This window comes from Danio rerio, chromosome 20, assembly GCF_049306965.1.
Source record: "Danio rerio strain Tuebingen ecotype United States chromosome 20, GRCz12tu, whole genome shotgun sequence".
Classification (NCBI taxonomy): Eukaryota; Metazoa; Chordata; class Actinopteri; order Cypriniformes; family Danionidae; genus Danio; species Danio rerio.
This window is the reverse complement of record NC_133195.1, coordinates 51,380,001-51,403,548: the sequence shown is the minus strand read 5'-3', so window position 1 is coordinate 51,403,548 and position 23,548 is coordinate 51,380,001. Positions and strand designations below refer to the sequence as shown.

The 23,548-nt window shown below is 38.3% G+C and overlaps 1 protein-coding gene across 4 annotated transcripts in view; it reads left to right on the top strand.

Annotated features, from left to right (window-relative positions):
* Positions 1-23,548, top strand: part of eva1aa (eva-1 homolog A, regulator of programmed cell death a) — a 119,988-nt gene that overhangs the window by 69,801 nt on the left and 26,639 nt on the right. The window contains exon 1 of one of the 4 annotated variants that reach the window (XR_012396102.1): positions 6,013-6,290. The exons of 2 other annotated variants lie outside the window; for them this stretch is intronic. The gene's annotated coding sequence lies outside the window, so the exon portion shown is untranslated. Of the gene's footprint in view, positions 1-6,012; positions 6,291-23,548 lie in introns of those variants that run through there. One more of the 4 variants, XM_021468705.3, reaches the window with a different exon arrangement.

Below are 23,548 nucleotides of genomic sequence, written 5' to 3'. Positions count from 1 at the left end.
TGGTTCATATTCATCTCTCTATTAGTGTGACTGACAGAGAGTTTGTGATAAATGAGCGTGACTAATGTGTTCAAAACCAATGAAAACCTGCCAGAAAGACAGAAATGGGAGAAACGGACAGAAATGTTTGAGATCATGTGAGCGACAGAAAAAGAGAGGGATGCAGTGCCTCCTACAGGTTTGAAATATACTTGCGATGGTAGACTGATTGAAGCACACCTTTTACCCGCTGCACATGATTACCTGCATACAACAAAAAAAAGTGATTTTTAGTAATATTTTAATTGATATAAAGTTTTAGCTCAAAACACTTATCGGATTATTTATTATAGCTTTCAGAAGTTTGTCATTTTCAGCTCTGAGCATCTTGTAGATGTTTTTGTTGCCTGTGCCTTTAGTGCATGTTCTCCCCACCCACCGTTCCCACATGCCTGTCAGAGTGTGCCTCGGCTGTGTCAGATAAACAGCGCAGTGACAGACATAACTCGCATAACGTTTGTGAGATATACAACAGTAAGAACTTTCCCAATGATTATTTGATGTATTTGTTGTGAGGTTAATTCTAACCTTTCTGCAATGATGAGTCACACACAATGTTGTTACAAAGGTAATTCACACACACACACACACACACACACACACACATGCACAGTGCAAGCATTTAACTTTGCACTGTTTTTGCTCAGCAAATGTGACAGGATACACGTTAATATCCACTGCTGTATGGATATTCGTTATGTTGATGTATAAAATAAACCTGATTTAACATTCACAAACCGGGATTGAAGTGTCTACTTTTATAATTATACTGACATGAGGCTATGGTGATAGAGTAAAGATGGTAAAATCGCTGTAATTCCTTACAAACATGCACTGTTTTAAAAATGTTTTAAACCTGTTAAACACATTCTTGATCACATTTGATGATGATTGATGATCACAGAGAGCCGAACAGATCTTTTAATCCAGTGGCTTTACGCATGTCCTGTGTTGTTGGTATAATTACATGTGTTACTACAGAGACTTAATACGCTGCTGTCAATCAATTTGGTGGGTGGTGAAACCTTACTCCTATGTCACGTTGCGGTCGGCCTCAAAATGGGAGGGATTTTGATCCTATTTTAATGTCAGAATGCTGAAAAGAAGAGATGTATTGTGTTTCTATCACCCCAATATGACTGTGGACACACTATACCTACACACAGTTCTGTCCTCATAGGCCCCCTTTAAAATAAGTGAGTAAATCATACCTGCCAAAACTTGTTTCTGTAAATCCGGGATATGTAGGGTTGTGTGAAAAAAACAGCTGAGAACTGGGTACGAAACTGTACTATGCTATGCACTAGCGTTGGGCTGATAGACAATGCCGTCGTCCATCGCTGATGGCAAATAGACAACACGATGCTGAGTCGGCATTGCAGATCCTCCGCCCCGCCCCCGTCATAAACACGCTCACGAAATACACACACTTAGACCCCATTTTTACTAATACGCTTTAAGCCTGGTTTATACTTCTGCGTCTAGTGACCGGCGTAACCCACGGCACATATAAATCGCGTACCTGTGCATTTATACTTCTGCGCGCTGTCTCTGTTGGTCTGCATTAACACTTCCGAAACGCTACTGGACTGTGAGGTGTTAATGTTCCTCTGTGTCGAGTTTCTTTGCTGGTATTTTGTTTTTTCTGAATGCTTCCTGAATGTACAAGTGGCTCAAACTTGCTAATTTTGATGCAGAAACCGGCAGACGTGCAACAACTTTGACTATAAGGTAAATGGAAAACAAAACTTTCCATCCGGAGCTCCTTCACTGGACTTCACACTTGTAAACAATCGCTCTATCGGACTCGCACAGCTCTCGGTCCCACCCAGACTCGTTAGCGCCACCAAGCCGACCAATCACAGAGCTTACGCTACGCGTCGTTGCGACGTGTAGTTACATATTTTGAGAGGTGCACGTCAGCGATGCCGACGGCCACGGCGTAGCCCTCCGTCCGCTGAAAACGCAAATTGCCAAATTGGTCGACATCGCCCAACCCTACTATGCACCAGGTTTCGTGCGGCCGCTGCAATCGGATACTATATCAGTCGGCGATCTGGGGGTGTAAAAAGAAATTACAGGAGATTTCTGAGAGAAATAACAAAACGGGAGGGTGGCGGGAGATAGGTTGGAAATACGGGAGACTCCCGGGAAAAACAGGAGTGTTGGCAGGTATAAAGGCTGATTTATACTTCTGCGTCAAACACCGGCGTATGCTACGGCGCTGACGCATAGCCCTTCGCCGTGGCCATCGCGTCACTGATGTGCACCTCTCAAAAAATGTAACTCCACGTCGCAACGACGCGTAGCGTAAGCTCTGTGATTGGTCGGCTCGGTAGCGCTGACGAGTCTGGGCGGGACCGAGAGCCGCGCGAATGGCGCGACACAGCGCGAGCGATTGTTTACAAGTGTGGAGTCCCGTGTAGGAGCTCCGGATGCAAAGTTTTGTTTTGTGTTTACCTCATAGTTAAAGTTGTTGCACGTCCGCCGGTTCCTGCCTCAAAATGAGCAAGTTTGAACCACTTGTACATCCCGGAAGTGTTCAGGAAAAGCAAAAAAGTAGCGAAGAAACTTGACACAGAGGAACATTTACACCTCACTGCCAACTAGCGTTTAGGAAGTGTTAATGCAGACCGACAGAGACAGCGCACAGAAGTATAAATACACAGCCACGCGCGTTGCCTGCGCCGTGGGTTACGCCGGTCACTTGACGCAGAAGTATAAATCAGGCTTTAGTTGACTTTACATAAAGTAAGTAAGCCTTAATTTTTTTAAGTTATTTGCATTATTTCAAAAAATTAAGTTACATCCACTTAAGACATCCACTCAAGTTACAATGGTTTCACTCACATTAATTAAAATGAACATTAATAACTAGTTGCTAATAACTGTTTTCATTTGTCTTTGCCATGATAACAGTACATATTTTGTCTAGATATTTTTCAAGATACTATTATTCGGCTTAAAGTGACATTTAAAGGCTTAACTAGGTCAATTAGGCAGGTTAGGGTCATTAGGCAAGTCATTGAATACAGTGATTTTGTTCTGTTGACTATCAAAAACAAACATTGCTTAAGCCGGCTAATAATATTGACCTTAAAATGGTGTTAAAAAATTAAAAACTGCTTTTATCCTAGCCGAAATAAAACAAAAAGATCACAGGAGAGGGAATAATTTAGATGTCAAATGTACCTGTTCACTTTATTTTACAGATAGAGTTTGAGAGAGAGAGAGAGAGAGAGAGAGAGAGAGAAAGAAAGAAAGAAAGAAAGTGGAGGTGTTTTGTCCAACATACCATTGCCCTTATAAGGCAGTGACTCTGATTGGCTACAACACACAAACACATGATGCCATCTCTGTTCGCACATTGCTCTGTTTTGATGCTTTGGGAGTTTCAGGGACTGCAGTGATTTATGTACTGTTTAAAGCATTGTTGCATGCTGGGATATGGGCTGTGTGAAGGCACGTGTTGGCGCATGTGAACTGCAGGTCATTCTGTGGGTCAGTAGAGGTGTGGTCGAGGTTAGAGGTCAAACACATATAGCTGCAGACGGCCAATCAGGGTCCGGCGTGCTTCAGTCTGTCACACACTGGAGTATTGCAGAGGCTCTGATTTACTCTCATGTGGCGCTTTTTGGCCTCCTGATGTTATTCTTGGGCATGAGTTTCTCATAATGTCATTTTACACTAGCAATTTACAAGCATTACTATGCGAAAATCACTTTTAAAAGGGGTTTAAACACAGTTGTGTGTCAACAGTCTGTGAATATAACCAGCTTCTAATTTTAAAAATGTTTTCAAGAGTTCACACTTAGCTGATGATTGGTAATAAGCTAGTTTGGCATGCTGTCCCGGGAGAGAGCCCCGAGCTCATGAGAGCCTCGAGCCCGGGGCTCCCTCCCGTTGCAGGGCGAGAGGGGAGTTTGAGCTCGGGTAGATCTCGAGAACCCCCCTCCCTCCTGCTGCGTGAGGGTTGCTAAGGTGATGCGTTGCCGACAGAATTGAATCAAATTTGGTGCTAATTTGGTTTAGTCAATTTACTTAAGTGTCATGTTTTTGGGAGTGTGGGAGGAAACCGGAGGACCCGGGGAAAACCCACGCAAGCACGGGGAGAACATGAACTCCACACGCAAATGCTGACCGTTTGGGTAGATGCCCGAACCGGAGGCATTTTTGCTGTGAGGCTGCAGTGCTAGCCACTGGGCCGCCGTGCTGCCCTGTAGACAAAAGAGGAGGCGAAGGGGTGGAAGGGGGGATTCTTCAAGACGAAGATGACTAAAGGTAAGGTGTTTGGTTATTTATACTTGGTTAGGAGTAGTCTGATTGGTGGTTCGTACATTAGCTTGACTCGGGGCCAGCCGTGTCAATCATAAGCACGTGATCCTCTCGAAATTAGTTTATGAATAAACTTCACTTAATTTTATTTTTATAATCACACTTGATAAAAACAGTCTGCAGAAAGACTGGCATTCCCCCTTTGTACGTGTCATCAGAGGAGGAAAGCCCCGCCCTCTAGTGATGACCTCTCCCTCATTAGCATAGAGCGTTAGTCTTGCTATTGAATCTGCCACTAAGCTGATATTTGTAGCTCCGCCCTTAATTAAAAAGAGCACACTCTCATTTGAATTTAAAGCGACAGTCTCCAAATCAGCACAATAAGGATCAAAAGAGGCTTCAGTTTCAAAGAATTATAAAAGAGTATTTTGAGCCTTCACATATACTCAGGTGGCATCAGAGACTTATTTTACATTTTGTTTAAAAGGACATAATTTTATTTTGTGGTGGGAGGGGGGTGACTTCTAGTGTGCTCCAAAACAAAGACAAAAGTCACAGTTAGAAGATTTACACATTTACAGTCTCTCTCTTTTGTCAGAAAGGATCAATGATTTTTATGACATCACTACGCAATTTTAGCTTCTCATCATATCTCCTGGCCAATCAAATGCTTTTAGTTTCTGATATTTCCCGCCCCCACAAGACGGATAAAATGTCAAAAAAAAATGATATACAGTTAAATTCAGAATTATTTATCCCCTTTCAATTTTTCTTTTTTAAATATTTCCCAAATGATGTTTAACAGGGCAAGGATATTTTTACAGTATGTCTGATAATGTTTTTTCTTCCGGAGAAAGTCTTATTTGTTTTATTTTGTTTTGTTTTATGGTCAAAATTATTAGCCCATTTAAGCAAATTTTTTTAATAGTCTACAGAACAAACCATCATTATACAATAACTTGCCTAATTCCCCTAACCTGCCTAGTTAATCTGATTAACCTAGTTAAGCCTTAAAATGTCACTTTAAGCTGTATAGAAGTGTCTTGAAAAATATCTTGTCAAATATTATTTACTGTCATCATGACAAAGATTAAATAAATCAGTTATTAGAGATGAGTTATTAAAACTATTATGCTTAGAAATGTGCTGAAATAATCTGCTTTCCGTTAAACAGAAATTGTGGAAAAATAAACAGGAGGGCGAATAATTCAACTGCACTGTATATGCACACTTCATTGACTTAACCTCCAGTAAGACTCCAGGATTATTTCCAAAGAATATTTCCATTACTGCCCCATAAAGGCTTAAACCTTAAAAGCTTAAATATACACTATTTGTCATAAAAGCATAGCTACTGTTTACAAACACGACACACTTCACACTTTCGCTTTTTGTGTTGTATGAATGAATGAACTCAATATGTTACAACAAGAGGGTGAAGAAATGATGACTGAGTTTTCATTTTTGGGTGCGCTGTGCCTTTAAATTTTAAATATGGCTTTGTTTTCCCTTCCTGTGATGACGCTGTCTGACTTCAGTGAAGCCAAAGTAAAGAAACACACAAAAGTGAGAAACAAATCAAAGATCCAAAGCCACAAACTCCCCTCAATGAATCTCTAATGTCACTTCCTGTTCCTTTTTGTCTGACTTTGCCACACACACACACACACACTTACACTAAGACTCAAAAGTACACGCCCCTCCAGTGTGTGTGTCTGTCTGTGTGTGTGTGTCCATGTTCACTGCGCCGCTCAGTTCTCTTCCCTCCTGCTGAAAGAGAGCGTGTGTGTGTGTGTGTGTGTGTGTGAACCAGGTCTAAAAGCAGAAAGTCACATGAGGCTCTTGTGGATCTGCTGTGTGTGTTTTGAGTTGGAAGAGCTTGGCTTTACGTCTCCAGTGTCTGGACACACACGTGTGCGCAGGTAGACGCTCAGCGTAGGACAAAACAGCAGGAATAGTGTGTTCAGCATGAGCTTGTAAGTGCGTTTCACATTTCATAACTGCTGTGTTTGAGTGATTTATGAGGGGTTTTCCTTGCGAGTGGAAGAGTTTGGGTTTTATTGAAGCGTTTATGTCATACATGGAGCATCACCAGTACTGTTACTTACAGACGTTGAGGATTTAGTTACACTTTATAAAGCTGAGATCTCATAACTTGTGTGTTTGTGACCGATTTGTTTTCAGGTGAGTGTTTGAGATGGATTTTTATCTGTCTGTGTTTGTTTACTAAGTCGAGCGTCAGTTCTGTTAGTCACAGAAGATTAGATGGATTATTATTTACATTTTATAAAACTAATATTTCTTCCCCCACAGTCCAAACACGTGCACTATAAGTGAATTGGCTCAACAAAATTGACCGTAGTGTATGAGTGTGTAATTGTGAGTGTGCATGAGTCTTTCCCAGTACTGGGTTGTAGCTGGAAGGACATCCGCTGTGTAAAATATATGTTGGATAAGTTGGCAGTTCATTCCACTGTAGCGACCCCTGATGAATAAGGGACTAAGCTGAGGGAAAATGAAAAGTAAGATCTCATAACTTGTGTGTTTTGTTCTGTATGGGTGAATTTGGGAGGGATTTTATTAGATCTGTTTATGGCATAAATGGATCATCGCTAGTACTGTTACTCACAGAAGTTCAGGATTTAAACACTTTATAAAACTAAGAGTTCATAACTTGTGTGTTTGTGACCGATGTGTTTTCAAGTGAGTGTTTGAGATGGATTTCTATCTGTCTGTGTTTGTTTGCCAAGTCTAGCGTCAGTAATACTGTTATCCAGGGGCGATTTTAGGTTTCCATTTTAAGGGGGCTCAGCTGCTTATATGGTTTAAAAAAAAAAAAAAAAAAAATATATATATATATATATATATATGTATGTATATATATATATATATATATATATATATATATATATATATATATATATATATATATATAGTTGAAGTCAGAATTATTAGCCCCCCTGTTAATTTTCTTCCCCAATTTTTGTTTAATGGGGAGAAGATTTTTTTAACACATTTCTAAACATAATAGTTTTAATAACCCATCTCTAATAACTGAATTATTTTAACTTTGCTTTAATGACAGTAAATAATATTTGACCAGATATTTTTAAGACACTTCTATACAGCTTAAAGTGACGTTTAAAGGCTTAACTAGGTTAATTAGGTTAATTAGGCAAGTTATTGTATAATGATGATTTCTTCTGTAGACTATCGAGAAAAATATAGCTTAATGGGGTTAATAATTTTGACCTTAAAATGGTGTTTAAAAAATTGAAAGCTGCTTTTATTTTAGCCGAAATAAAACAAATTAGACTTTCTCCAGAAATATTATCAGATATAATGTGAAAATTTCCTGAATCTGTTAAACATAATTTGTGAAAATTTTTAAATAGAATTAGGAATTTAAAGGTGGGCAAATAATTCTGACTTCAACTGTGTGTGTGTGTAAATATATATATATATATATATATATATATATATATATATATATATATATATATATATATATATATATATATATATATATATATATATATATATATTTATATTTATATATATATATATATATATATATATATATATACACACACACACACACACACACACGCACACACACACACACATATATAAAGCCTAATATGACATTTATAAGTAGTAATTTAATAGGAATAAATTTAAAAATGTTTGTTTAATATAGGTTGTGTACTAGTATTCCACTGTATTAAATGGACAGGCACAGCCATTTGAGTTCTGAGTAAGCCAAATAGGCTCAACCCCCTGTTTATTGCAGTAAAAACCACTTTCTATATTCAAGTGCATTTCTTACTGGCTAATTCACATATTTCATAATCTAAATGATAATAATAAATAAAAGGTTTTTACTAGACAACACTTGGTGTTTCAACCTCTGTCAGTGACTCAGTGACAGTAAAACGAGTACATCTCTAAGTGTTTCTGTCACAGTTGAATCCTTTCTGTGCAAGACATATATTGGTATAGTTAATGCCACACAAACTGTAAAGTGTTTATATTGGTAGTTCATTTGAAATTAAAATAGCGAAATGTTCGTTAAGAGAGTTTTCCACTGAAGGAAACAGCTGTGCTGTCGAGGTGAACGCTGAGAGAACCCGACTGCTCCTCCTTGACATTGGGATACAGGTGATACAAGGTTATCTACAGTATATCAAAGAACTGCAAATAAGCAGATATTATAACAATTTATCAATAAACACACACCTCGTTCTCTTGCTGTCCACGGCTGTGATTTGCTGATCAAATGGAAAACAAAAGACGGGGAGAAGCCGAATTCTGCTGCCGTTTTCATATCAAATTTAAAGGAGACTGAGTAATTTAGTGTACAGTTTTTGAGCTAATCGCAAATGTTTTAGGGAGGCTGAGTAGAAATATAGGGGGACTAAAACAGGCCTAGCAAGGCCCATGCTGTTATCACAGAAGATTTGATGGATTATTATTTACATGAATTATTATTTACATTTTATAAAACGAATATTTTGCGGCACGGTGGTTCAGTGGTTAACACTGTCTTACTGCAAGAGGGTCGCTGGTTAGAGTCCCAGCTGGGCCAGTTGGCATTTCTAGGTGGAGTTTGCATGTTCTCCCCATGTTGGCGTGGGTTTCCTTTGGATGCTCCAGTTTCCCCTACAATCCAAACACATGCGCTATAGGGGAATTGAATAGGTTAAATTGGCCACAGTGTACGAGTGTGTATGGGTGTTTCACAGTACTGGTTTGCAGCTAGAAGGGCATCTGCAGTGTAAAACATATGCTGAAATAGTTGGTGGTTAATTCCGCTGTGGCGACCCCCTGATTAATAAGAGACTAAGCTGAAGGATCATCCTGAATGATTTGTTAAATCCCATTAAAAAAAAACTTACTGGAATAAAACACTGACTGTTTCATTGCATGCAGGTTTTTTTAAGCTTGTAATAAACTTACTATGTATTTGAGACTTTTATTTTGAAAATGGGAGAAGCAGGGAGACTAAAAAGAAGCAGTTTTTAGAAGCAGGCAGCCATGTTCGCAGCTTGCCATAATGCAAAATGCAGGATATATAGATTGTACATTTTTTCAGCGTCACGCAGAAGAGGCTTAAGGTCTGTTTAACTGTATATTTTTATTTAGTTTAACATGTATATTAGGTAAATTTGCCTTGCATGTTTGTAATGAGGCAACAGACACATGTACATTGCTGACTAAAAGCGATTAATGGAATTTTATGCGTCTTGTCATATCACACAGCTCATACTGTGGTTTACCTGAAGTGAAAGGATGCCAAAAAAACTCAAAAACTCTGTTTATGCAGAGGTTGATGTTATATCCTGGTTATTTTCAGACACATTAAAGCTTCAAAATCCAACTCTAAATACATCCCTGCCCTTTTGTCAAGTATATTTATAATTTAGCGCCGGGGGGTTAGCTCAAATAAACATTTCTACTGCAGTTCAGATTTAACAAGGCATATACTGTACACTATTTTTTTTTTACAATATTTGTGACATGAAGTATAATAAGTTATAGTGGTATTACAAAAAATGAGCATATAAAGCTAAATATTTGAACTTTCCCAAACCACATAACTACTATGTAGATATCAGAGAATTTTAATTAGAGTTAACTTGTTAAATCAATGTATTTTTTAAGTGAGGGTTTGACAGGGATTTTATTAGATGTGTTTGTTTAGTAAGTTGAGCATCACTAGCACTGTTTCCCACAGAAGATGAGGATTTAAAGAAACCTTGTAAAATGAAGGAGTATTTTGTCATCCTACATGTGTTTACTACAGATGTGAGTGATGATCTTTTATGTAAACAGACACCCTGAACAGCCGAGCAGCTACATGATAAAATCTAACATTATAGCCTGTGTAATTTAGTTAATAACATAGACTTTCATTGTTTTATAAAGCTGATTATATGACTGCAGACTAACACAAGCCCTTATCATGATCCTAAAATGCAAACATAAAAATATGAAGACGGGTCAAGGAAGAAAAGAGCATTTAAACATTTAAAGTGTAACTTTATCCATACATTAGCACAAGTTTAATTTAATATTTTTGAGCAAAAGCTAAATTTTCTTGTTATGATTTTTATTTTGCCAATATCCATTACACCAAGTTTTACCTATTTATTGTATATTATTTAAGTCATTTCTTTATTTTATTTCTAATCATTTTTTAAAAAATGGCTGCTCATCAACGTTTACCATCCAACCTGACAGAACTGTAGAGGGTCTGCAAGGATGGAATGGCAGAGGATTCCCAAATCCAGGTGTGAAAAACGTGTTGCATCTTTCCCAACAAGACTCGTGGCTGTATTAGATCAAAAGGGGGCTTCTGCTAAATACTGAGCAAAGAGTCTGAATACTCAGGACCATGTGATATTTTAGTTTTTCTTTCCTAATAAATCTGCAAAAATGTCTACAATTCTGTGTTTTTCTGTCAATATGGGCTGCTTTGTGTACATTAATAAGGTAAAAAAAAGAACTTAAATTATTTTATCTAATGGCTGCACACTCTCAGAAATAAAAGTAAGCAAGCTCTCACTGGGGGGGGGGGGGTACCTTTTCAATATATACATATTTGTACCTAAAAGGTCCATATTAATACCTCAAGGGTACATATTGGTACCTAAAAAACACAAAAGTGTTCCTCATAAAATTTGTAGGTACTAATATATACTTTTGAGGTACCAATATGGACCCTTTAAGTTCAAAGTTGTACCTTTTGAAAAGGCAGCACCCCAGTGACAGCTTGCGTACCTTTTTTCTGAGAGTGAAATATAACAAAGAGTGAACAATTTCAGGGGGTCTAAATACTTTCCGTACCCACTGTATGTGCATGTGTGTGTTTGTGTGCTTATTTATGTGCAAATGTGTTAGTTTGCCTTTGTGCACATGCATTGGTGTGTGTGTGTTCACATGTGTATGTGAGTGTGTGCGCCAAATGGTTTGTCTCACTAGTAAGATCCATGTTATCCTCACTATATAATGAAGACTGTTGAGCACTGACTAAAATGCTTCCAATTTGGCAACTCATAATTTCTGTGTAAATCAATTTTTTGCTCCGGATTCTGTAATGATTTAGGTTATGTATAGGGGGTCAGAAATGAAACAGAAAATGTTATTAACAAAAACTTTCTCATTGCATGTCTTTCTCAAAATCTTTTGTTTCTAAATGAAAGTCTGGCTTGAGTTTCCTCCTGTGACCTCCTGTTTTCTTCTCTCTCTCTCTCTCTCTCTCTCTCTCTCTCTTTCTTTCTCTGTCCTGAAGGAAGGACTGGTAGAGCAGATGTAGTTAGTTGTAGCAGATGTTTTATTTTAGCTTTGTCGTTTGATAGACCTCCTGAATGGCTTCAGTTTCTGAGACGCTGAGGGTTTAAATGTTTTTCAGGACTCAGGTTTACATCAGTCCACCATGCATTTATAGTACTGACAATGAGTAATTTTGAGAAAGAACCATTTGTTAGATTTGGCAAAGTATATTTGATGTTAAATCAAGTATCTTGGGAGGTATACGATTGTAATAACCGAATCAAGTATGTATACGATTGTAATAATCGAATTGAGTACGTATACGATTGTAATAATAAAATCGAGTATGTATACAATTAATAATCTAATTGAGTACGTATACGATTGTAATAACCGAATCGAGTATGTATACGCTTGTAATAATCAAATCGAGTACGTATACGATAGGGTTGTAACAAGATACCGGTATGACGGTCTACCACGATTTGAACGTGCACGATTATCATACCATGAACAATTGCATATCAACGGTTTTAACCCTTAAAGACCGAGACAGCCGCCCGCGGCTAAAAATAAGTATTGCTCTTAAATGTTTTATAACTTTTGATCCGCTGATCCGATTCATACAATTCAAAGATTGGCATAAAGAAGCGAATCTCAGCTTTCCAGTGCTGTATCACAAAACATTCGCGGACTTTCAGAGGCTCCGGAATCAGTGCGGTTACGTCATCAAAATTTGACAACGCTGATTTGACAAAGAAACGCTCGTCACTGTGTCTCCGGACAAACCAGACATGATACATTGATGCATTGTCACTCCTCCATGCCCAGATTGGTTCAAACTCGCTATATCACAACCAATAAGCATAGGTTTCGCTTTTGTTTGTGGACCAACAGTGAGCTTTTTGAACAACAAGGAATGAGAGATAGGCATACATTTATGCGCGGCTAAATAAAACGCAAAAAAAAAAAGTTTTGCATGAAATAATTCTCATACTAAGTACTTTTGCATGCACAGCAGCACAGAAACATGACAAAACAGTGACACAGCAAAGACGAACTGCTGCTCTTGCTGTTTTCAAAAGACGCAAATGAAGGTGCAGCTGTTTGTCTGCATTGCAGACAACCATATCCATGCTGGCACATAAAACCTAAGGATGTTCCATATTGAATCTAGTTTCGTTATGTAACTATTTATAGTATAGTAAATATTTATATCTATTTTTTTACTGAGGATTTGCAACATGTTTATTTGGACTTTATTTGGACTCTGACACATTATTTATTATTTTCTTATTTTTTTATTTGTTCATTGTAAGTGGTGTTGTTTATAGTAACTAAAAATATATCATTTGGAAAAAGTCAAATTTGCTTCACTGTTCTATTATTTTGTAACATTTGTAACATACCGTATACCGCGAAACCGTCAAACCGTGGTATTGTTTTAGACGATTATCATACCGTAAAAAATTCATACCGTTACAACCCTAGTATACGATTGTAATAACCGAATTGAGTATGTATACGATTGTAATAATCGAATCAAGTACGTATACGATTGTAATAACTGAATCGAGTATGTATACGATTGTAATAACTGAATCGAGTATGTATACGATTGTAATAACCGAATTGAGTATGTATACGATTGTAATAATCGAATCGAGTATGTATACAATTATAATAATCTAATTATGTATACAAATTTAATAACCGAATCGAGTATGTATACAATTGTAATAATCGAATCAAATATGTATGGATGTATATGATTGTAGTAATCGAATCGAGTATGTATAAAATTGTAATAATGAAATCGAGTACGTATACGATTGTAATAATCGAATCGAGTACGTATACGATTGTAATAACTGAATCGAGTATGTATACAATTATAATAATCTAATTAAGTATGTATACAAATTAAATAACCGAATCGAGTATGTATACAATTGTAATAATGGAATCGAATATGTATACGATTGTAATAATTGAATCGAGTATGTTTACAATTGTAATAATCGAACTGAGTATGTATACGATTGTAATAATTGAATCGAGTATGTTTACAATTGTAATAATCGAACTGAGTATGTATACAATTGTAATAATTGAATCGACTATGTATATGTTTGTAATAATCGAATCAAGTACGTATGGATATATACGATTGTAATAATCAAATCAATTATGTGTACAATTGTATAGTCAAATCGAGTATGCATGGATGTATAAGATTATAATAATCGAATCGGGAATGTATATGATTGTAACTTTTAGGACTAGGTTTACACAACAACAATAGAGAGAAAAGTTGAATTTCCCCCTTGCATTTAAAAAAAGCTTTCTGTTGACCAGACAAAATTTCCAAAACAACACACATTTATACATCTAGTTTTGTCACAGTGCCACAGTGGTTAGCACGATCGCCTCACAGCAAGAAGATCACCGGTTCAAGCCCCGTATGTGTCAGTTGACAATTTTATGTGGAGTTTGCATGTTCTCCCCGTGTTGGTGTGGGTTTCCAAACACATGCACTATAGGTGAACTGAATAAGCTAAATTGGCCATAGTGTATGTGTCTAAATGAGAGTGTATGGGTGTTTCTCAGTGTTGGAAGGGCATCCGCTGTGTAAAACATATGCTGGATAAGTTGGCGGTTCATTCCAATGTGACGATCCCTGATTAATAAAGGTACTAAGCCGAAATGAAATGAATGAATCGATAAACATCTAGTTTTTGCCACGTGTAAGATGCATCATTGCCTGCGCTGTTGGTTGTAATGTGAAGTAGATCCATACTTTGCTGTTAGCAAACACTTGTGCAACAACGCTGCCACATACTCCGCAATTGTCGTGCGTTTGTTTGCTTTTAATCTACACCTCCCTATTCATTAATATCCACAAAGTGTGTGCATGGGTGTGTTCAAAAGACTTTGAGCTCCAGCTATGGGCACATAGAGAATATATGTAACACATGTTCATTTATTGGCCAGACTTGTGCCTATTAGCACTAATATGTCTGTGTTTTTGCCACACATTTTCATTAAACAGAGCAATTGAATTCACAGTTTTATTTTACCGATGCGAGATGCGAGCACAGCAGGCCAGCTCTTATTAAAACACTGCAAACACACGCTTTGAGTTTGTGTTTCATATACGACACGCTTTATATCCAGCAGCTCACATGGGTTTAGTTTGTGTTTAGTCTTTATGACTCAGTACATTAATAATAAGGCTTGTTTTAAAGATCTGTTGATAACGTGTGTTTTATTTCTGAGAACAGTTGAAGAAAAAAATCATTAGCTCTCTTGTGAATATTTTTTTTATTATTGTCAGATATTTCCTTTGATGTTTTTCATAATTTTTCACAGTATTACCTATAATATTTTTTTCTTCTGGACAAAGACATATTTCTTTTAGTTTGGCTGGAATCAGGGGTGTAGTAAGGCCCAATCCCAATTGTACCCCTTAGCCCTTCCTCTTACCTCTACTTCTCCTTTTTCTCTTTGTCTTGAAGCCGTAGGGCTCAGGGGAAGGGCTAGATAGCCCTCGAAAGACAGATTTTTCAGGACCACACCCGAAACCAAGGGGTAAAAAAGTTTCCCAGAATACATCAGCCACAGTTGCACCCGGAAGTCAGGAGATCCACAAAATTATAATTTTTTTGTCATAATTATAAATATGTACAACAAACAAGCACATGTTTTAATATATTCATAACCGTGTTCATGTTTTACCGTCATGCTCTTAAAAAAGGCTAAAACAGTGGTTCTCAGACTGTTTTCATCAAGTACCACCTTAGAAAACAATCGTCTCTCCAAGTACCAACATACAGAGCAGTATTGAAATACAGTAGCGTAGTTGGCCCTTATGCAGCTTTTCACAGTTCAAAAATGTGACAGATTAATTCCCACTATTAAGAATATTTATTATTGTCAGCCCCTTTAAACATTATAAATAGTCTGAACATTAACACTGTACTGTGCTTATGTAAAACAAACAAACAAACAAATTAACAAACAGACAGACAAACAAACAAAAAAACTAAAAGCATCAACATTTAAATTGAAATGTTCTTTTAAAAGTTAAAAATGGTAGGTTACTGTTCTTAATAAAAGCAAAAAAAATCCTGTACTTAAATTTAAAGAATTAACATATAGTAGCCAACTCATCAACACCTGGAAATGTTGCCTGGATCTCAGAAATATAGGCTATATGTCATCATATATTTATATATAACTCATTTTTGATAAATTTTGAAATATATGTAGCATGTGCACATGATATGTTTGATTCCACTAGAAGGGAGCCAGCACACTATTAGTGTTACATGTACCACAGTTTGAGAAACACTGCGCTAAAATAAAAAACGCTAACTTTTGCGATCTATAATCCATAATCATAACTCCTGTATAGCAGTCCCACAACATTCTGACACTCGATGACACTCGAATACCCTGTCAGTAATGTCTAGTGGCTGGGAATGGGCTTTGTACAGTGTCTGCTATAATGTTAATGCTGTTTTGGGTGTGTTTACATGGATGAATATGGCCACTGTGTAAATACAAAGTACAGTTATGATCTTATTGCCACATTAGATCATTATGATAACATGATATACGCCTTCAGTGATTTCCTGAAAATAAATACCAAAAAATAACCCAACTGGAATAACTACAGCAGTCGCCATCGTCTGATCTGATCATATGATGATGTGTGCAGGTGCTGTAGTGCTGTCCCAATTCTTAAGGGTAAATTTTGAAGCCTTCCCCTTCACACTCTGTTTTAAGGGCCATGGGGAAGGGGTACAAAAATAGAATTGGGATATCATATGTGTTTGGACCAACCCCTGTGGACGTTTCTGGAGACTGCGAAATATGTCCCGGGAGGTATGTATTTTTGCAGTTACTGTTTTCGCAAATCCCGTTGAGAGGCCGTTGTGTGTGCTTTTTTGTATCTCAAATTTCTTTTGCGAGTCCTGTTCACGTCTGCGCTGTTCTCGCGTCTCTCTGCAACAAACCGGTTGAAGTGGGAAAGCCCTCCACATGAAGGTAAGCGGTCAGCCGCCAAAAGGAACGGCGCCATATCGCTCCGGAGCGTTTGCTTAAAAAATGAAATGCAGCCATACAAACCTCCGGCTACAAAATTCGCAGTCTCCAGAAACATCTACGGGACTATGTTTTCAGAATGAGCCTTTGTTGGTTTGGACTGTGGGGGAAACCGGAGCACCCGGACAAAACCCAAGCCAATGTAACGGAGGCCAGCTAGTAAGTGCTGTGCAGGTAAACCTCACTCCTCTGACCTCTAAAGGTGCTCTAGCAACAGACGCTAGAGGCCATGGTCTTTAGCCTCCTTGGTAGAGCACCCGACTCCCATGCGGAAGGTCGCCGGTTCGGTACCAGCTCGGAGTGGGTTGGGTGGCGTAGGACCGGCGGGGTTACATTGGTGCCGTGACCCGGATGAGAGTGAGGTTTAGGGGGCGTGAGTGTAACGGAGGCCAGCTAGTAAGTGCAGTGCAGCTTGGAGCGGTTTGGGTGGCATAGGAACGTTGGGGTTACACCAACACGGGGAGAACATTTACATTGGTGCCGTGACCCGGATGAGAGTGAGGTTTAGGGGGCGTGAGTGTAACAGAGGCCAGCTAGTAAGTGCAGTGCAGCTTGGAGCGGTTTGGGTGGCATAGGAACGTTGGGGTTACACCAACACGGGGAGAACATTTACATTGGTGCCGTGACCCGGATGAGAGTGAGGTTTAGGGGGCGTGAGTGTAACAGAGGCCAGCTAGTAAGTGCAGTGCAGCTTGGAGCGGTTTGGGTGGCATAGGAACGTTGGGGTTACACCAACACGGGAAGAACATGCAAACTCCACACAGAAATGCCAACTGACCCCGCTGGGACCAGCGATCTTCTTGCTGTGAGGCGACAGTGCTAACCACTGAGCCTCCGTGCCGCCACAGCTATTTTTATCAAAGTAATTCAGTAGTTTGAAACCGTATATTGTTGTACGTGTAAATTGCTGTGCAAGTTGATGGATCTCACTGTTTTGGAAAGCACTTGGTGGTTTTTGTGTCCAAAATCGCATCTTTTGAGGCCTTTTGAAACTGAAACCATAAAAAGAAACACACTGACAGGAAGATGAACTGTTTTCTGGAAGCATTCCCTCAGGCTTTCCTGTAGATTTGCCACAGTTATAGTTTGACTGTAGTTTCTGTGTGTGTGTGTGTGTGTGTGTGTGTGTGTGTGTGTGTGTGTGTGTGTGTGTGTGTGTGTGTGTGTGTGTTTGTGTGTGTGTGTTTGTGTGCGTGCGTGCGTGTGTGTGTTTGTGTGTGTGTGTGTGTGTGTGTGTGAGTGTGTGTGTGAGTGTGTGTGTGTGTTTGTTTGTGTTTTGGGTAATCAGGTCTGTCCACTATGTCAGCACAAATACAGAGTCAGCAGTGTATGTGTGTGTTTGTATGTGTGTGTGTGTGTGTGTGTGCGCCAGGCTTTGCATTCAATAATGGCATAACGTGACTGTGTGTTTGTCCAGGTGGATCCACACAGAGAAAACACTCTCTCTCTCTTACTTTCTCTATCTCTCGCTCGCTCGTGGTGTGTGGAAAAACATTCTTTGGATGTTTCCCCTGATCTGTCATTTATGAGTGTGTGTGAGTGTTTCTTCATCTCTGGGCACTTTTGGCTGTGTGCTGTTTTAAATGACTGTCCTTTAAAGGACATTTACAGGCCGAGTTTATTCAGACGGTCTGTAATAATGTGCTGCAGTGTTTTTATCTGCGTCACGGGAGAACTCTGCCATTTTCTGTTGATTCATCATTTTCCAACACATCTCATATGATGGATATGGTGGTTAACAACATCTTGTGATGGTAATTTTATTTGAAATTTTGTTTCACAATTTAAATACATACTTTTTTGTTGTAATGATTTAAAGGGCACCTATGGTAAAAAATCTACTTTTCAAGCTGTTTGGACAGATCTGTGTGTTGGTATAGCGTATAGACCGTCATACTGGGGTGATATGAACACACACAGTCCTTTTTTTTCAATTTAACTACAAAAAAAAGGGTCGGCCAATTGGAGCTGTTTTTAAATCGATCGCACCATTACGTAGGTGTGCGATCCCCCCGCCCACCGAATTGATTGACAGCTGCGTGCATTAACATGTTCCGGTAGTCACGTGTATATGTCAACAAGACCAGGCAGACATACGCAAAGCAACCGGGAATAAAAGCTCTGTTCTGTTCGCTAGGATCAGCAATCATCATCAAATGTGACTAAGAGTAAGTTTCACATGTTTAAAGTGTTTTAAAACAGAGTATGTGTGTAATTAATTACAGCGTTTTACTTCAGCTTTACTTCATCAGCACAGCCGCGTGTCAGAACAATTATAAAAGAAGACGCTTCAATTCCGGTTTGTGGAAGTTAAATCAGGTTTATTTTGTACATTAGCATAACAGATATCCACACAGCACTTGAGGTTAGCCTTAACTAAGCTAAGCGCGCTCTGTCTGTCTGCCTGTGTGTGCGTGTGTATCTGTGTGTATCTGTGTGTGTGTGTGCGCGCGTTAACTATGTAACGATATTGTGTGTGACTCATCAATGCAACTTCACAATGCTGATTAGTAAAGGTTAGTTCTTACTGTAGTATCTCACAAACGCTACGTGAGACCTTCTTCCTTTAAGTCTGTCTGTTGTCTGACGCAGCTGAGGGAGGAGAGTAGGCGGGCAGAACTCGGCTTAAAGGCGCAGTACGACAAAACCACCCCCTGCTGGAAATCAGTATAAAACAGCATCTTGTAAAAGGTATAATGAAAAATCTGATGGGTATTTTGATCTGAAACTTTATATACACATTCTAGAGACGCAAAAGACTTATATTAAATCTGAAAAAAGGGGTAACCTAGGTGCCCTTTAAGACAAAATCTAAAAAGAAAATCATATTTGCACATATTTGTCTATAACAAATTGGCAATTTGTCTATATGTATTAATATAACCTACAGTATGTCTATATAAAATATATGTATATATATATATATAATAATTAACTTTCTTACTTGGTAGCACCGGTGCTCCCAACCTGAAATATTAGGAGCACCAGAAAAAATTTAGGAGCACCAGAAAAAAATTAGGAGCACCCACCAAAAATGATTGATATATTTGACAAGTTGTATATTAAGGGATTTATTGTATTTGAAAACAACATCAATTAGGAGTAACAAAACCCAGAAACAACTATCTAACTAATGCTGTGATGACTTAATATTTGTGCAATAATTCCAAAATGAATGTTGAATAATTATAAAATATTAATGATGACGATGATGACAATAATACTAATACTGAATTACATTTCTCCTCTTGAATGTGTTTTAATGTATGTTATCTGCTATTTAAAGTCCTACTCTTAACTTTTATCAAAAATAAATTGATGGTTTGCATCAAACACAAATGACGCATTGTCGTAAAAAATGTTTATTTTGAACTGTTGTTTTTATATGCATGTCAATTTAATAAATAATAGTTCTGCTACAAAACAAACGAAATAATATAATAAATCATTCAATTCAATGCTGAAAGCTGCAAAGCAGTCATCAGTAATTAAATAGAAAAATAATATACACCTCAAGAAAGAACAGACAAAAGAAAGGAAGAAAAGTCTCACTTTTAAAAGTTTTGGTTTCGGTTCGTGTCGTTTTAATGCTCAGCCTCGTTACGCGCTGAATTACATTTGTCTGTGTTTGCGGAAAAGCATGCGAGTCAGCCGGCCGATTATGATGGGGGGCAGAGCAAGATTCTCCCGATGACCACCGGCACAATACTGATCTTTGTTATAACTCGCATCAGTTTTAAACTCAGTAAAGGCGAGCTTCTTTGGCGATGGTGTTTTAGCGGACATTTGCGCTGTTGCAGCCTGATCTCATGAGGAAACGTATGAAAAAGTTACGAATTGCCATGAGATTGTGTTGGCTGAACACACAGCGCATGCAGCGCATCGAGATTCAGTGTACTTTTCACTCTTCAGCCGTTTGCATTTCCCGCGGTCACAAAAGCTCCCTCCCGGTCATCTGACAGCGGAAAGTCAGAGTGATTGACAGCTAATATGAACCCATATAGCGGCAGGGAAGACCGATTTTACCACGTTTTTAGAAAATAAAAAAAAACAGGTCGCACTACAACTATTTTATGCAGTCATACGAATGCTTATATTATGAGGTCGCATAGCTGAAATTTCGGGCGCATATGAGAGATATTCTTCATATATATATATATATATATATATATATATATATATATATATATATATATATATATATATATATATATATATATATATATAATTTTTATAAATGTTCTAAAATGTAAACATTTTTTCCTTCCTATCTCATCACATCTCAAGCTTCTCAAAGACATTAAATAGTTTGTGTGTATGTGTGTCTATGAATGTGTGAATGTGAATGGTTTTCTATGACTGTTTCATATGGAATAGAGAAGCAGTCTAGCAAGAGGGATCATGCTGGAATTCTGGCAATTCCCAGAATGCCTTTCTGCCTTCTGATGTGTGTTAAAGAAGACTGTAGGTCAGTCAGGGCAGTCAAAGGGGTTTAAACACAGTTGTGTGGCAACAGTGTGTGAATACTGCCAGCCTTCAATAGGAAAAATGATGCAATTCTATTTTTTATTATCACACTAAATAAAGACTTTGATTGACATTCTCCAATTGTACGAGTCATCAGAGAGGGAAAGCCCTGCCCATTAGTGAACATCTCTCCCTCATTAGCATAAACAGTCCTGATTGAGAAGCAGCCGTCCACCGTTAGAGTTTTCACCTGCTGAAGAGAATGTCAGCGAATAAGTGTGGAGTTTAGGATGCACAAATGAACACCATATTCTCCATAGACCGCATTTTCTGAGCCACTTATTTTTACATGTTCAGTTTTTTACAGAGATACCGTTAGAGCAGTTGTGAATGAGTTGTGACACAGGCATTTGTAGCTCCGCCCTCTTTTGAAAAGAGCACAATCTCATTTGAATTTAAAGCAACAGTCACCAAAACAGCACGTTTAGGATCAAAGTCTAAAAGGGTCAATTTCAAAGAGTGTTAAAAAACTACTTGTGCAATATTTCGTGTTGATATTTTACACACACACTCTAGGGCAGGGGTGTCCAAACTCCTGGAGGGCCAGTGCCCTGCAAATTTTAGTTCCAACCCCAATTAAACACACCTGAACCAGCTAATCAAGCTCTTTCTAGGTATACTAGAAACTTCTAGGCAGGTGTGCTGAAGGAAGTTGGAGCTAAACTTTGCAGGACACCGGCCCTCCAGGACCGAGTTTGGACACCCCTGCTCTAGAGAGATCAGAGAGTTATTTAACATATTGCCAAAAGGGGCATAATAGGTCACCTTTAAAGCCTCATAAAACCCACTGTGTGTTTGAGAGCTAATAACAGATGTGTCTCTTGCATGCTTTGATGCTGAATAAAGACTTTTGTGTTCATTTTCAGCCATTATAAAAGGACAAAGCACATTGAGTGTGTAGCAAACACTGACCATCCCTCAGACGTAACATCTCCACTTTTTTTTTTTTAATCTTTGCATTGTGTCTGAGAGACCGAGAGAAAGAGCGAGAGCGTCTAATATTAGCTCTGGAATGATAACAGCTGTGTCTTCTCTTCTTTATGTCTACACACGCGGCACGCTTGAAGTTTATTAGTCACTGCACGGGGAACATTTGCGGTGTCAGTTTACTTGACATCATTGTTTATCTGGAACACACTGTAACATTCAGACGATTGAGTGTTGCACAATCAAAGTGCAAAGAGAGATGAAACCCTTGTTCTCAGTTTACCGTCAGAATTATGAGTCCTCCTGAAATATTAGCCCCCCTGGTATACAGCCATATTTTTAAAACACATTTGTAATCAAAATAGTTTTAATAACTCATTTCTAATAGCTGATTTATTTTATCTTTGTCATGATGACAGTAAATAATATTAAACCAGATATTTTTCAAGACACTTTTATACAGCTTAAAGTGACATTTAAAGGCTTAACTAGGTTAATTAGGCAGGTTAGGGTAATTAGGCAAGATATTGTATAACAGTGGTTTGTTCTTTAGACAATTCAATTCAATTCAGCTTTATTTGTATAGCGCTTTTACAATGTAGATTGTGTCAAAGCAGCTTCACATAAATGGTCATAGTAACTGGAACAGTGTGGTTCAGGTTTTAGTGTTTAAGTTCAGTTCAGTTCAGTTTAGCTCAGTTCAGTGTGATTTAATCATTACTGAGAGTTCAAACACTGAAGAGCAAATTCATCGATGCGTAGCTCTACCAATTCTGAACCATGCGAGGCAGTGGTGACAGCGGAGAGGGAAAAAAAACTTCACCTGATGGGAGTGAAGAAAAAAAACCTTGAGAACCAGACTCAGTTGGGCAAGACCATTTTAATTTCTTCGCTGGCCAAAAGTCTTGTGCAGAGCTTCATTCGCCGTGGTTGAGGCTGGAAGGTGGCCTCAGCGAAGACTCGTCTGTCCCTGGAGCGTCGCTGGAATCAGACTCATGTTCTCCACTCCCCACGACCATCAGCGCAGCAGCAGCTCAGGACAACTGAAAACAAACATTGCTTGAGGGGGCTAACAATATTGACCTAAAATGGCTTTAAAAAAATAAAACCGCTTTTATTCAAGCCGAAATAAAAGGCAAGGCAAAGCAAATTTATTTATATGGTACATTTCCCATTCTGTTGATCCCCCCTCTCTCTCTTTGGATAGCTCCAAACAGATTTGATTTTTCATCTGAGATCAATAAGTTAAGCTTAACAGCTCTAATTACGTACCGTATTTTGTATGGTGAGGGTCTTAAAAGTTTAATTTGAATGTAAGTATTACATCTGCGCAAATGTGTCCCCCATCCTCAATCATGGACCAGTCCAGCAGTCAAATCGGTAAAGATTTAGATGA